Consider the following 15733-nt stretch of genomic DNA (forward strand, 5'->3'; position numbering starts at 1 on the left):
TCTGGGCTTCTTTCCTTCCAAAAATGAGTTACGTGAAGTTTCAGGTCAATTGGACTCCGTTTGATTTTCCTTTTCTTCGAAACCCTAAAACAGGGTAAAAACAGAAACTGGCACTGGGCTCTGGGTTAATAGGTTAGTCCCACAAATGATATAAAAGTGTATAATAAAGCCCATAAACATTCAAAACAGTAGATAATATAGCATGGAGTAATCAAAAATTATAGATACGTTGGAGACGTATCACCAACGAACTTGCCGCAACTCATGAGTAAAGGCAGGGCACCCAACCACAAAGGGCAGGCACCGACCAACCTCAAGTGTGGGCTTTTCAACATCGGGTCCGTCGCACCCATTGGCCTGATGGGGGTAGTCACGGCGCTGCTCAATGATGACGCGCGCGTCTCGCCTCCGCCTGTACTTCGGGGCTCGCCGTTGGCCTTGATGTGCTCGAGGTTCAGAGGAGGCCATTGAGACGTTGTCAGGCTCTTGATTCTGCACCCCTCGCGCTAGTTGTCGCGGTGGGAACTACACCATGCGGGTGGCCGCTTCCGACAAGAAGCAGCACGATCCATCATCGTTGCTTGGGGAGGCTGTGGTAGGCCAGCTCGCCGCGAGCCCCCAGCCTCGGCGAAATGGAGCAGACTATCGATGGTGGCATGCCACTCGTCCATCTGCTCAGCCGCTGGCGGAAACCTCAGCAGCAGCTGGGCCCACGCTATGGCCGCCGTAGCAGTGCTTGGCATGGGTGATGATGATGTGGACCGCACCATCGCTCGGCTCTTGATGGTGCCAGCGGCGACAGCGCCACTGCAGCGACCCAACCTCAGATCACTACTAGCAAAAGGCCTACTAATGGCGCACCAGTTTTGCCTACTAATGGCGCACTACTGGTGCGCCATTAGTAGCACGCCACTAGTATTTTTTACTAATGGCGCACCACTAGTGCTCCATTAGTATACCACCAGTAGTGTGCCATTAGTATGCCTAGAGGTGCGCCATTACTATCTGACTTAATAATGACGCACCACATAGAAGTGCGCCATTAGTAATAAATTTTTTTTCAAATTCTTTTTCATTTTTTTTTAAAAATTCAATTTTTTTCATTTTTTTCAAAAAAAATTCAATTTTTTTTATTTTTTTTAAATTCAATTTATTTTTATTTTTTTCTTAATCTCGGGTCAATATGGCTTAATCTCGAGTCAATATGCTTAATCTCAGGTCAAATCGCACTTTGTGGTCAAACATCCCAAAAGGTCACCCATCCTCACACTACTCCAGCCCAAGCACGCTTAACTTCATAGTTCTATCCAACCCCAGCACCACCTCACTTCACAGGCACTTGTTGATATATCTATCATATCAATCCTATTAAACCTTGCTGATGTCTAGGACTTTGTTCATGTTCATGAGTATGATGAAATTTTGAAAAAATATTTCAAACTTCCCGATCATATTACGTATCATATTTTGAAAAATAATTCTATTTTTTTTTCAAAACCAATTTTTTTCTGTTACTAGTGGCGCACTTGGCATACGGTGCGCCACTAGTAAGTTTGAAATTTTTTGAATTTTTTTGCCTGCGAATCTTAGAAGCCCCATAACTTTTTTTCTGTTAGGTTTTTGGGGATTTTGAAAATGTTTAACGGGGTTCCCCCGATTAAATTCGGATGTAACTTTTCGAGTAGATGATTTTTCATATAAAAAACTTTTTCATCCGAGTTCGTACGCAAAAGTTATGCCCATTTTACAAATTCTCGAGAGATTTCGCAAATAAAGTCGAAATTCATATTTGTAAATTTTCACAACAACTAGACCACATATCACATGGGAAACTTATTTTCTTTTATTTTTTTGACATTTCCATCATTTATTTTTATTTTTTTTAAACTGAAAAGGCGGTCCACAGGGGTGGTGTGCATTCGGTGGAAGTGCTGGCCAAGTCACTAGTTCAACTAGTAATGGCGCACCACTCCCACGGTGCGCCATTAGTAGTTTTGAAAAAAAATAAAAAAAAAATACTAATGGCGCACCGTGGGAGTGGTGTGCCATTACTAGTTCAATTAGTAATGGCGCACCACTCCCACGGTGCACCATTAGTAAAAATTTAGTAAAAAAAATTTAATTTTTTTTCAGAACTACTAATGGCGCACCGTGGGAGTGGTGCGCCATTACTAGTTCAACTAGTAATGGCGCACCACTCCCACGGTGTACCAAACCTACAAAACCCACTACCTGCTGATCTACCTCTTCAAGAGCTTCACGTAACTTACTCAGCTATGCTAGAGCCCATAATAGCTTGTGGCTCCGTGTGCAGCCACAAGCTATTATGGGCTCTAGCATAGCTGAGTAAGGTACGTGAAGCTCTTCAAGAGGTAGATTAGTAGGTAGTGGGTTTTGTAGGTTTGGTATGGTCTACCCGGAGTAGAGAGTTAACATTTCTGAAAGTTCTGTGTGCAGCCACAAGCTATTATGGGATCTAGCATAGCTGAGTAAGTTACGTGAAGCTCTTCAAGAGGTAGATCAGCAGGTAGTTGGTTTTGTAGGTTTGGTACGGTCTACCCGGAGTAGAGAGTTAACGTTTCTGAAAGACTGTGTCTCGGTCATCCGTTTCTCAAACACCATGCAGTGCGGGAAATCCAACAGAGGCGATCGAGTCTTGTTGGGAAAAGTACACAAACCTCTGCAGAGTGTACAATCTAATCATGGTTAGCCGTGTCCCCGGTTATGGACAATCTTGAGTATCTAGTTCTTGGGTTATCACATGTATCTCATCACTTTTAATTAATATTGTTGGGTTGTTAATCACTTTAATTGGGATTGAGTTGGGGGTACCTTCTCAATGTTGTTCAACCACTGTGATAGTTAAATTAAAATCTATTCCTTTGTTGTAGGGAAAAATTGGCTTTTTTGCAAAAACGATAACCATACAACTTTCCACCAGCCAAATATGCATGTAGTGATAGTATTATTCTGTTCTTACTCTACCGTGTTACTTTGCCAGCATATTCCATGTGCTGACCCGTTTTCGGGCTGCAACGTATTATGTTGCAGACATTTTAGACGAGGAGTAAGGTTCGTTAGGTCATTGCCATGCAGCTCAGCTATGCCGTTGGAGTTTACAGACTCACTTTGTCTTCCAAGCCTTTCGCTGTTATCGTATTAGATGGCCTTAAGCCATATTATTGTAATAAGTTCTCTCTTGAGACATTCGATGTAGTAAGTGTGTGATAGCTACTCTGTTATAAATCCTTTGAGTACTGTGTGTGTCAGCATTGGTCACTAAGGGACTTTTGTTATATCCTTAGAGTAGCTTCATGCCATGCCTTCATTTGCCATGATGTGTTCCTGTAGCATGTAGTTTTCATGCTCCAAAGATTGCTTCCTGATGATAAATTCCTGATATGCTGATAATTTCACCAAGTCTGTAACCAGTAATCTTTTGCTCTTTTTCCATGCTTGTTTGAACCTGTTATTGAGTGAATTAGCCGTAGCTCAGTGTTCATCTTTTGTCAAGCATCATGAGTGGATCCCTGCCATGTATTTTTTTGTCATGTTTGAGTGCAGTAGCTTATTTATCTTGATGCATTTAGAAGGCTACTTGCTGTTAATCGCAGATCGGTGCCATATTTGTTTTGCTTGCCATTTCCAAACCGTGCATCCGATTCCGGTGATCTTTATGTCGACTTTGACCGAAATCAAGTCACCTTTCCAGTGGCACTCTTGGATTTCCAAGTTGAGTCCAGGTTCTATCATTCCTTTCCAAATCATGCCTATGCATCCCATACCGCATCCCGCATATTATACCATGTTTTGCATCATGTTGCTTTAGCATTGCACGTGGTTGATTGTGTTCCCTTTTGCTTGTTGTCTTGCTTTGGGTAGATCCGGGAGATGAGTATGTGAACGAGGAGCCCGTTGAGTTCGCTTACGAGGATCAAGGCAACTCTGAGGACATTGCAGGTAAGATGACCATACCATCGAAATCACTTCTATCTTTGCTTGCTAGATGCTCGCTCTTTTGCTATGCCTATGCTATGATGCCTACCACTTGCTTATCATGCCTCCCATATTGCCATGTCAAACCTCTAACCCACCTTATCCTAGCAAATCGTTGTTTGGCTATGTTACCGCTTTGCTCAGCCCCTCTTATAGCGTTGCTAGTTGCAGGTGAAAATTGGAGTTCGTTCCTTGTTGGAACATGTTCATTGTTGGGATATCACAATATTATCTTGTTTATCTTAATGCACCTATATACTTGGTAAAGGGTGGAAGGCTCGGCCTTATACCTAGTGTTTTGTTCCAGTCTTGCCGCCCTAGTTTCCATCATATCGGTGTTATGTTCCCGGATTTTGCGTTCCTTACATGGTTGGGTTATAATGGGAACCCCTTGACAGTTCGCCTTGAATAAAACTCTTCCAGCAATGCCCAACTTTGGTTTTACCATTCACCACCTAGCCTTTTCCCTTGGGTTTCGCGGACTCGAGGGTCATCTTTATCTTAACCCCCCCGGGCCAGTGCTTCTCTAAGTGTTGGTCCAACTGAGCGATGTCCAGGGCTACCAGGGGCTACTCTGGGCTGGCCTACCCGACATCTTTATCATCCGGTGTGCCCTGAGAACGAGATATGTGCAGCTCCTATCGGGATTTGTCGGCACATCTGGGTGGTGTTGCTGGACTTGTTTTACCATTGTCGAGGATGTCTTGTAACCGGGATGCCGAGTCTGATCGGATTGTCTTGGGAGAAGGAATATCCCTCGTTGACCGTGAGAGCTTGTGATGAGCTAAGTTGGGACTCCCCTGCAGGGATTTGAACTTTCGAAAGTCGTGCCCGCGATTATGGGCAGATGGGAATTTGTTAATGTCCGGTTGTAGAAAACCTAAAGTTTACCTTAATTAAAATGCACCAACCGCGTGTGTAACCATGATGGTCTCTTCTCGACGGAGTCCGAGAAGTGAACACAGTGTTGGAGTAATGCTTGACGTAGGTTGTTCTAGGATCACTTCTTGATCATAGTTGTTCGTCCGTGCTTTGCCTTCTCTTCTCGCTCTCTTTTGTGAATATGTTAGCCACCATATATGCTAGTCGCTTGCTGCAGCTCCACATCATACCTTTACCTTACCTATAAGCTTAAATAGTCTTGATCGTGAGGGTGTGAGATTGCTGAGTCCCTGTGACTCATAGATTACTTCCAAAACCAGATGCAGGGACCGATGATACCGCTCCAGATGATATGACCGAGCTCAAGTGGGATTTCGATGAAGACTCTCGTCGTTACTACGTGTCTTTTCAAGATGATCAGTAGTGGTGCCCAGTTGGGGCGATCGGGGACTTTGTCGCATTTGGGGGTTGATCTTTATTTTGGTTCCGTAGTCAGACCTTGAGTGTATTGGATGAATGTAATGACTTATTTATGTAATTATGTGACATGGCGAGTGTAAGCCAACTATGTATCTTTCCCCTTTATTTATGTACATGGGTTGTTTGCAAAGATTACCTCACCTGCGACATTGCTTTCAATGCGGTTATGCCTCTTAGTCGTGCTTCGACACGTGGGAGATATAGCCGCATCAAGGGCGTTACATAAGATGTGGGATATTGTTTTCTTACATATGTAAGTATCTGTTAAATATATGTTGACAATAACAATAATATATAATAACATATAAAATAATTTAAATATATATAATATAGTTAGAAGGGAAACATAAGTGGGACCAGGCGTTCCTATTCTTATATAGAAAAATAGAACAGACCTCTGCGTTTTCTTCAAAAAAATACATAAATTGGGTTGTCGATGTTTCAGGAAAAAAAACCTCGAATGGGAGGTCCATAGGCCGGTCGATAGATGACGGCCCTCAAGAAAATACAAACATGCCTATGGACCTCCCATCCGAGATCGTGGGCTGCGCATGTTAAAAAAGAAAGCCTAGACGGGGCAGCCCAAAACCCAGCTGATAATTGCTGCCCTAGTGATAATAAATGATACCTGCCAGCTCCCCCACTTCGTTGTGAATTTATCTCCTATAGTAACTACGTTGAAGCACCTAAAAAATGTAACTATGTTGACAAACCCGTGGGCCCCAACGTCAATATAGCATTAGGAGGAAGTATTTTTCGATGAGGCACTTGCTTGCGTGCAGCCATAGACCTGGTGGGTCCTGACTGTCCGCCTCTCCATGTACAGTCCTCTCCATATTCCTCTCGTTTGTTCAGCATGTTCACAAAGGCAGACATCAGCGTCGCGGCGAGCGCACAAAGGCACATGAGGAGATCCGACCACCTGAGGAAGTGCCTTATTAGTAACGAAACAACTGAACTAGCCTAGTGACCGAGTGACACTACCCCACAGCTGTTCCGCCCGGGTTCGATTCCACTTGTGCAGAGAAAATATCTCCAATTTTTTTGCCTCTGCCTTTGTTGACATGTGGGTCCCAATTTTCATCTATTCACACCACGTCCAAAAATTGCCAAAACTTCATCCCCCATTTTCTCTGTTTTTCGCACACTCGACATTGTGTGGGCATGATGTTAACTGGCTAGTAGTTCCAGTTTAGACCATGAATAAAACTTCCAACATGATGTTAACACTGTTTGAAAAGGACGTGTTAATATAAATGCTCTGCCTCTAAAAGTTCCAGTTTCTTATCTGAAACTGAAACTTGATGTTTCTTCTCTGAGAATCACATTGTCTGCACTTTTACACTCCTATGAAACTACATTTTTTAAGTGCTAAAAATAGATCTCTAGAATTCGTAAAATACTTCATATGCTCAATACTGCAAATCTGAAATTCAAAAGACATTCATATCTGAAAGTACTCTCAAAATACACAACACAAAACACAATTCACACCTGCAAATACTAACAACCCTAAGCTCCTCCTGACAATTCACAACCTGCCAAACTATTGGGCTGGGGGGGGGGCAGTCCCTCCTATTCCTCGGCGGCAGACAGCCGCCCCGTGAGATGATGTGAACGGTGAGGGAGAGGGTGGCGGGGAAGCGTCGTCGGGCCAACTGTTTTTCTCCTCTTGTTGTTGGGTTCGGTCGACGAAGACTCCACCGGCTCACTCTGGCACGACACCCTCACAAATGGCACCCTGTAGATGCTCGATCCTTCAATCTCTGGTGGATGCTCCATCTGGGATCGATACTCCCACCACTGCTCCCTCACGATCGGATTCGGTGAATCTGTTTGCTCCATGGCCCAGAGGAGCAGCTCTATGTACTCCCGTGTGACTCCCTCCGGGAGTATCGCCGCGTTTTCACTTTGTTGCAGATATTTGGCCATGGATGTCACCGTCGCTGCTAGTTGGTCCTTGTTGTCAAACCAAGAGTGTATATCCAACATCCTAGCTAGCTTCACAGGGTCGCCGTCTGCGATCCTCACGTATCGGTGGTACTCCTCCATCGATCTACTTCTCCACAGAACCTTCACTCACCGACAGTGGTTTTTGAATGGAAGAGGAGAGGAGCAGCGCTGGTTTTGGATTAGAACGGAATAGGAGCGACGCTAGTTTTGGATTGGAACAGGAGAGGAGGGGAGGTGGTTTTGAAATGGAAGAGGAGAGGAGCGGCGCTGGATTTAGATTGGAACAGGAGAGGAGCGGCGGTGGTTTAAGAGGAGAAGAGCGGCGCTGGTCTTGGAAGTATTTTTTTGTTTTGCATACTTTCGGTCAAAGTTTGACCACGTACTGTATTTGACAAGCAAAATGTGAATGTATGTCACCAAAAATTGTATCATTTGCTTCGTATCTGAATGTAGTTTCAAATTATATTATTTTTGCAACGTATGACATATATTTTATTTGCGAAAATCATGGTCAATTATGACCTAGAAGAAAAGGGAGACTAGTTAATGTGGGGTCAATTTCTTAATTGAAGGGTAAATTGATTTTGATTTTGATCCAGTCACAGCGCGCCTGCCCTCTCGTCCAATCCTAAATCGCTGCCGCACGCTCCTCTCCCTCTTCTCCATTGCAAAACCACCATGTCGCCTCTCCCTCTTCTCCATTGCAAAACCACCGTATCGCCTCTCCGTCTTCTCTATTGCAAAACCACCGTCTCTCCTCCCATCTTCCAAAGCTAGCACCGGACCACTTAGAAGGACATTTATGGAGAGGATGCAGCAGCGAATCAGGAAGATCGCCGGCGGCGACCAGGCAAAGTTAGCCAGGTTGAAGGAGATCCTTACTTTGTTTGACAATGAGTGGGAGATTTTGAGGATGGTGAGGGTGGTGTGGCAATGTATGCGAAAGAGCGAGACGACATCGATGAGGGTGACGATGTACATGTACTCCTCGGCGGCAGTCACGCCGCAGTCCTACGAGTTCATTGAGTATCTCCTCTAGGCGATGGAGCAGACAGATTCACCCGAGGCGAAAGTCAGGCGGAGGTGGTGGGCGTACAGGTCGAAGGTCGAGCACCCAGAGGATAACGAATCGATCGAGTACGGTGTGTCGTTCGTGAGGGTGCAGAGCCAGCTGGAGCCACGGGAGTACTCGTTCTCCCACCGCAAGAGGATTCCGGATGGTGCGATGTCTCTTCCCCTCCGTTCTCCACGCCTCCCTCGATGCTCGCCTTGTTTCAACAGCGGCGGTAGGGTTTAAGGTAAGCTTCGCACTAACCTAATCTTCCACCTGCTCATGCATACAATCAGTGTGACAGCTAATGAAAATCATGCTTACAATCAGTCTCCAAGTACTACGCTAATCACCCTTAAATAGATTTGGACCTTTGGGTCAAAGTTGTGAAACTGTGTACAAATAAAGAAAAATAGATTGGTGCTTCTTTCAGAAAAGAGTACTCCCTAGAAAACTGCCAATATAAGCTACTAGTATTTGGTTAGAGGATTTGCTGCCGAGAAAGATCCGTCCACAGAGAGCGCCACACATCCCACTGGTGGTGGTGGATTCCAATGCATGCATGGAGCATGGTTGGTGTCGGTAATTTTTACTTGGCACAACTCGCACTCTGCATATATGTCGGTTCCATCCGTACATTTGTGCAGTTCCACCAAAATGCAGCTGAATAACCCTGTTTGCACAGATAATGAAAAAGCGTGATTACATTATAGTGGCACTAGTTCATGAAACACGCAAAATAAATAGAAGAAAATATTGTGATAGTATCATAGTATGCCATGCTACAAGGGCGAGATGGGCCCTGCGACGCCTCATACGGTACGCCACGCCTCATACTAGAAATCGTCCCAAGTCTCCCTGATACACCTTCTGCCAGTGATGAACATCAGTGTAAAACGGTAGTACAAGGGCCTTGAGACATTCAAATCTCTATTTTTGTGCAGATCAACTAAAATTAAGCACCCCAGTTTGCATAAATGCTTAAACATTAACAATGGGACTAGTTGATGAAACATACATTAACAAAGAGATGCACTTTCTTTATCTACATTGGAAATGAAATGATAGAGAGGACACTCGCTCTATTTTAACTTTATTATTACTTCATTTTATCAGTGACACTAGGGTCGAGTAGGTGGAAAACGAGGTGTATCGTGCGTCGCAAGGATGAAGGCCGGGGGTGCTTAGACTGGGATGCTGAAGCTGCCTCTTTTAGTCCATATCTTCCCCCTGATGTTTCTGTGGTAGCATTTGGGTTGTAATCCAAACTTGGTCGAGCTGGTGTTGCGTCCCCCTACCTTCCTAGCTTATGTGGCGAACTTGTCTCCTGCTAGTACTTAGTCCGTTCAAGTAGTAGTTGCATAACTGCCTGTTTACATTGAGATGTTGTCGGATAATGGTTCTCTATAGTTGGGTTTCTTTATAGAAATCGGAGGGAACCCCCTCTTTCTATATATAAAAATAGTGGCACTAGCGGTGCCAAAAAATTGCCTCAAATTAATAGTGTCACTAGATTAAGGTGCAAAATAACAACATTACTGCTTTATCATGGCAGTGCCAAAACAGTAGCACAAGAGCAGGATCAACATGCAGGATCTTTGGCAAACGATCAGACCAAAAAGGAACATACCTCGTGATGGGAACCATATTTGCAGTCAACGCCATCGTAGAAGGGATGAGACCAGTCACCAACATGGATGATTCAATTCATGGGACCTTTTGGTGCAGTTCACCTAAAATGAAGCAATGTCCCATGAGCTAGCAGCTTCTTCTCTTTTATTTAATAAAATGGCTCCAGCCCCGATTCCATTTCCATCAGAAAACGAAACCCACAGAGCTTCTTCTTCATTAGTTGCAATAAAATTGAGCAACATCAAGGTTGGTCGTGAAGCTCCTGGAATGTTCAACTATAATTTGGATATCATTTGTGCAGTTCAACTAAGATCAAGCGTGACATGTATATCTCTATTTGCACAAAAAAGGTGGAAAGGAGGGTGACTAACAAGTGATGAAACATGCATGAAATTAAAAAAGCATGTTCCTTATCTAAATGGCAAGCGTACAAGGACAGTGGCAATTTCTAGCAGCATTGCTAGATATTAGTGGGGCATTAGGATTAACTATGACAACCGTTAAATACGACATTACTTTAATGGTGACATTGCTTCATTTTACCAGCAACATTACATTAACATCTGCTACAGAGTCGGTATTTGGGCACGGGAGAGTAGGCGGACCAGGACAGTTGCATCTCTAACGAAAAGAAGCAACTTATCTTAATGGGAAATTTAGTAGTACATGAAAAAGTGCCATTGATTCATATTACTAGAGGCATTACATTGAAAACAACATTGGTTTAATGTGTCCTTACTTTTAACAGTGCGACTGCTACATTTTACCAGTGGCATTACATAAGAGCGGCTCGGGGCAACAAACATCAGAAGAGGATATCTGGGTTGGTCCCATTTTTGTTCGGTATATAGCCACCTTATACTGTGTGAGGCTAGCAAATCTAGTGATGTAGTTACTCTGTTGACTTGTCCCCCAGTCCCCACTTTCTTTTCTTTTTCAACCAATAGATCGGGTTTATATTGAGTTTGAACTGTGTTCCCTTTATTTCCCTATTAGACCTAGAGACCAGTTGGATAGCCAGTCTCTGCTACTTTTCGCCCCCATTATTTCCACTTTCAACCAAGTCCTAGATTCAGGTAACAAATCTCCCCCACCCCACCCCCTTTCTTCCTTGTTTGAACCAAGTACTACTAGATTCGAGTGCATGAACTAGTTTTACCTCTTAACAATAAAAAAATAGGTGGTTTTTGAACAGCCAATTGATCCTATCTAGGAGGGGGCCTGAGAAATAGTAAAAGATACAAATGCAGCGACGTCGGGAGCTTAGGAAGTAGAGCAAGGCCAGTTTCGAAGGAAGTTATACCTAAGGTTCACCGGGATGTCGCTAGGTGTGCGGCGCGAGGCCGGATCTTCCCACACTACGGTAGCGAGGAAGAATGGGTGGGAGGCCCTCCCTCGCCAGTGATGCTTGGGAGAGAACGGCAAGGCGCACTGATCGGGATGCGCCGGTAGTGGGTAAGAGCCATCGCTGAGGACAACCGTGTGAACGTCGCACGTTCTCACCTTCCCGGCGGAGAGGATCCGGCGGGATCTGTGACCAGTGGTGAGTAGAGAGAGAGAGTGTGTGTGGCCATCATTGTCGTGTTTAGATTTGGAGAGGACAAGACAGTGTGAAGAGAGCAACACTAGCAAGCAAGCGCGGAGGCTCCTGCCTATATAGTGGAGTACTAGTTTTATTTTTTCTACCGGCCGGAGCCGGCTCGACCTCGGCAATGACTGTCGAGAAGCCTTCATGCAGGTCCCCCGGAGGTGCAGTTGTCGTCATTTTGATCTGAAGCACCGGATTGTAACATATAACACGAAAAAATGCCACATGATAAGAAATTATAACCTCACTGCCCAAAGGAGACAAGATGAATCCCGACAAACAAACTAGATGAGGATCAAAGCTCAAATTAAAGATAAACTCATAGAAAAGGGGTCCGTCGATAGATGTCCTAATTAACATAGCCGGCTTGACCTAGATGGCAGCCGAGTAGTCTTCGTGCATGTGCCCCCAATGACTAGACCAACTCAGTTGTCGCTGTTTAACCCTCGCAGTGATCCGAAGCACATGACACCTAATTTTGCGAGATGACAAGAAACCTTTTTTAGATTTCTCACCAGAACTATAGCCCTGTATAACACAACATGCACGGTATGTAGACAATAGCCAATCCAGGCGTGTCTGCTGGAGTCTGGTCACATGCATGGACGAACTGATCTTCTATGTCTTGCAGGGATCATCCAGGTACCAACGTATGTACTCCTACAACACTTCTCTAGTAGTACTATCACTCGTCTCTCTCTTCTATTAACTCACCCGACTTGCGGGGCCGGGGAGTGTGCCTATGGTCGGTTCTCAATTGTGGTCCCATATGTGTGTGCAAACGCAATATGACGTGTGTTCCATTCGGAGAGCAGCGTGCCAGACCGACCGACTATCTAGGGTGCAACGCGAACGCGACGGGTGTGCTGTATACTCCGTACATGTGTACTGTCGTTTTCTTGAGGCTTTTCTCCATGGCGCAATCCATGGATACAAAATTAGTATACTGTACTTTTTAAAAGTCGAGGGCAGGGCTTTTCCTGGGCGGTAGGCGGGGCAGTTCCGCCTAGTCGGTTCGACAGAGACGCGAGAAGATGAGGGAGTAGGCTGCTGCAAACGTAGGGCTGTGTGATTTGACAGCGAGTTACTGTTGGACAGATGGGGCCCGGTGATTTGACTTGCCATTATCATTTTAACTGCGGCGCTACGACTGTCGTGAGTCTCTCGATTCCTGACACCTCCATACAGGTGCCTCTCCCGATGCTCCACCATGTAGAGGCTGGCTCTTGCTTGAGAGCCCACTCCTCCACTTTTTCCTTGCCTCTTTCCCCCATATATGCAAAAATGCCATGTAAAGCGGGCTTATAGCCCTCTATTGTACTTGATCCTACATGTGCTAAGCCTGCCACATAAGCATAAAGTCTAATGTGGCAAGTTAATTAAGAAGAGAGAGACTAGTTTGGTGACCCTAGGAAGAAACAGAGATAAGCGCGTGTACCTAGATGAAGCAAACTTAGCAACAAAAAACTAAGCACTTATGCATTGGGGACTTGAGTTGCTAAGCCATTTAATGCCCATAGCACCTCATCTAAGCACCATTTCATTGGAAGAGGTCACTCCTTGGCAAATGCAATAAATACTACGAAGAAAGAGATAGAGAGAAGTAAACAAAAAAATACTCTTATAGCCAACCTTATAGGTAACCTTGTTGTATGAGTAAGTGATGACTATGTATGACATGCCAACATCAGATAGCCTAATGTATCGTGTTAAATCTCCAAGGGCGTGACCGTGCGAGCGAGGCGACGGTCGTGGTAGGCGCGACCATGATACGGGCTGCTGGCAGCCCTTGGATCTGAGATCGAACGGTCGCATGCTAAGTTGCTGAAAATTTGCAGAATAACCCTCCATGATAGGATATTCACCCATAGGTCTAGAAGCAGGCCGTGCAACCGTTCGATCTCAAATCCAAGGGCTCTAAGAAGCCCGTATCATGGGAGAATGGAAAGCTTCATATCACCTGTAATTTTCCCGGCGGTTGACATGACATCAAAAGCCAATTAATTGGGTGTCGAGTAGACATGACATCTAATTGGTACCCCATAGTATTGCGCATGAATCCATTTATCCACTAGGCAAGCCACTACCCTGCCATTCGCACCCCCCCACTCGACATTTTTACAATCGATAAACCGCTCCTAGTCGCCCCGTCCTTTCACATTACGCAGTTCCACTAAACCTAAACCACCTCCCAAAATCCATGGCGTCCCAAATCTCCATGATCGACACTAAGTACAAGGTTAGAACCATCACCGACGATGAGTTCGACATCATCTACACCCGTTCTTTCGCAACGGTGAAGGAATGCCTTGCTTGCTTCAAACGCATGTTCAAAAACTCAAATGATGAGTGGGTCGCTGGGCTAGATGTTGAGTACACCACAGTCCTGGGAAGCGAGAAGAATCTAATGGAGGCAGAGAAGAAGAAGACCTTCATGACCTAGGTTTGCATGCATGACTTATGCTTGGTCTACCACATATTCCATGCCGACGTTCAGTGCGAGGAATTTAAGAAGTTCTTCAAGGGCGGCCGAGTGAAATTCATTACCATAGAATTTAGGAACGACAAGGAAATCCTAGATCAGATAGGCCTCGTTGTACGCGACCCCTTCGACCTCCAGAAGGAAGGGTTGGTGCCAACCTTGATCAGCCTTCAATGCTGACCCTGGCAGGAGCCATGGTTCATCCTTCATACGGTGAACTGAAGAAACCTCCGCACACGTTTCATCGTGCAAGGCAGTGGACTGTACTAGATATAGACCACATCCACTACGCTGCAATGGATGGCTACCTTTGTTTCAATATCTAAAAGGGTTGGATGAAGAGCAAGAGCCAAGTGTGTGGTTCCAGCAAAGAAGTATCGCCCAAGAGGAAGAGGGACAAGGTCGAAGTCGAGGACGTGGACGAGGACTCTGAGTAAGGTGGCAGTGTTGTTGCTCATGGTGGTTCTAATGCAGTGTCTACCGGATTAGTTGCTTAGTTTAATTTCTGGTGTGCTTAGTTTTATTTGAGGGGTGTGTTGTGCTGAGCCCCCAGCAGAACTATGTTATGTTTCTTCTCGTTATATTTCGTATATTTCATCTTTTAGTTGGTATAGTACTACCACTTGTTTCTTCACATTATATACGTACAATATATATGGCCAACATCATATAGCCAGCAGTTTAGTTATCAAAGAATTTTAGGGTGCTTAGTTTTGTCAAAGAATTCCAGGGTGCTTAGTTTTATTTGAGGGGTGTGTTGTGCTGGACACCCTTAACATATCATTGTGCGAATCGGCTTATTTTTGTCATGTAACATGGTCAACGGGTTTGACGTGAAAATAACAATGTCTAATGGCATTTCGGAGCAAATATCTAACTTAACGATGGCATTTTTTAGATATCTAATTGCATTTTTGAGCAGGCATCTCACAGATCGATGGCATTTTTTGAGTAGTTGTAACTTCTAATGGCAAAACTGAGTAGTGATACACAACTAGTGGCATAAATAATAAGAACCCAAGAATTAAATAGGTATGCTAATTTCTTTATTTCTTTATTTCTTTATACCTTTGTGTGCGAAACGATATATGCTGCCGCCCCCTAGATTTTCTTTATAGAGGCAACGTAGAACTATATGAGTGCCCTGTTAAATTTTGGAATTATTCCGGGTTCGTTTGGCCTTTTTTATACATTAATTGAGTTTCTGGTCAGTTAATGTGCATAATTCAAATTTGAACTGCAAGAACATGCTCCTGTGCACCACGGTTGATTGAAAAATCACATGTGTGTCCTCGGGTGAATTTCTAGGTCCCATGCAGGAAATGGGAATGAAATTCAAACATCTGGGCATCGTGGTTCGGCCGAGAACATTGTGACGCTTGGTTTTAAAATTCTTGTAAATCCAAAACACATCTGAAAATCATGAAACTTGGCATGGTGTCATGTCATGGTACTACCATGATGTGGTAAAAAAAATTGCAGAATAGGAAGAAGTTTTGGTATAAGTTTCTTGCAAACCAGAGCTTCTCTCTAGAAGGCTCGTGGTTCTTAGAGGGAACGTGTCACCTTTGTGTGCATAATTCAAATTTTAAATACAAGCACATCCTCCAGTGCACCAAAGCTGGTTGAAAAATCACATGTGTGTCCTCGGGTAAATTTCAAGGTCACA

Source organism: Triticum aestivum, chromosome 4A, assembly GCF_018294505.1.
Source record: "Triticum aestivum cultivar Chinese Spring chromosome 4A, IWGSC CS RefSeq v2.1, whole genome shotgun sequence".
Lineage (NCBI taxonomy): Eukaryota > Viridiplantae > Streptophyta > Magnoliopsida > Poales > Poaceae > Triticum > Triticum aestivum.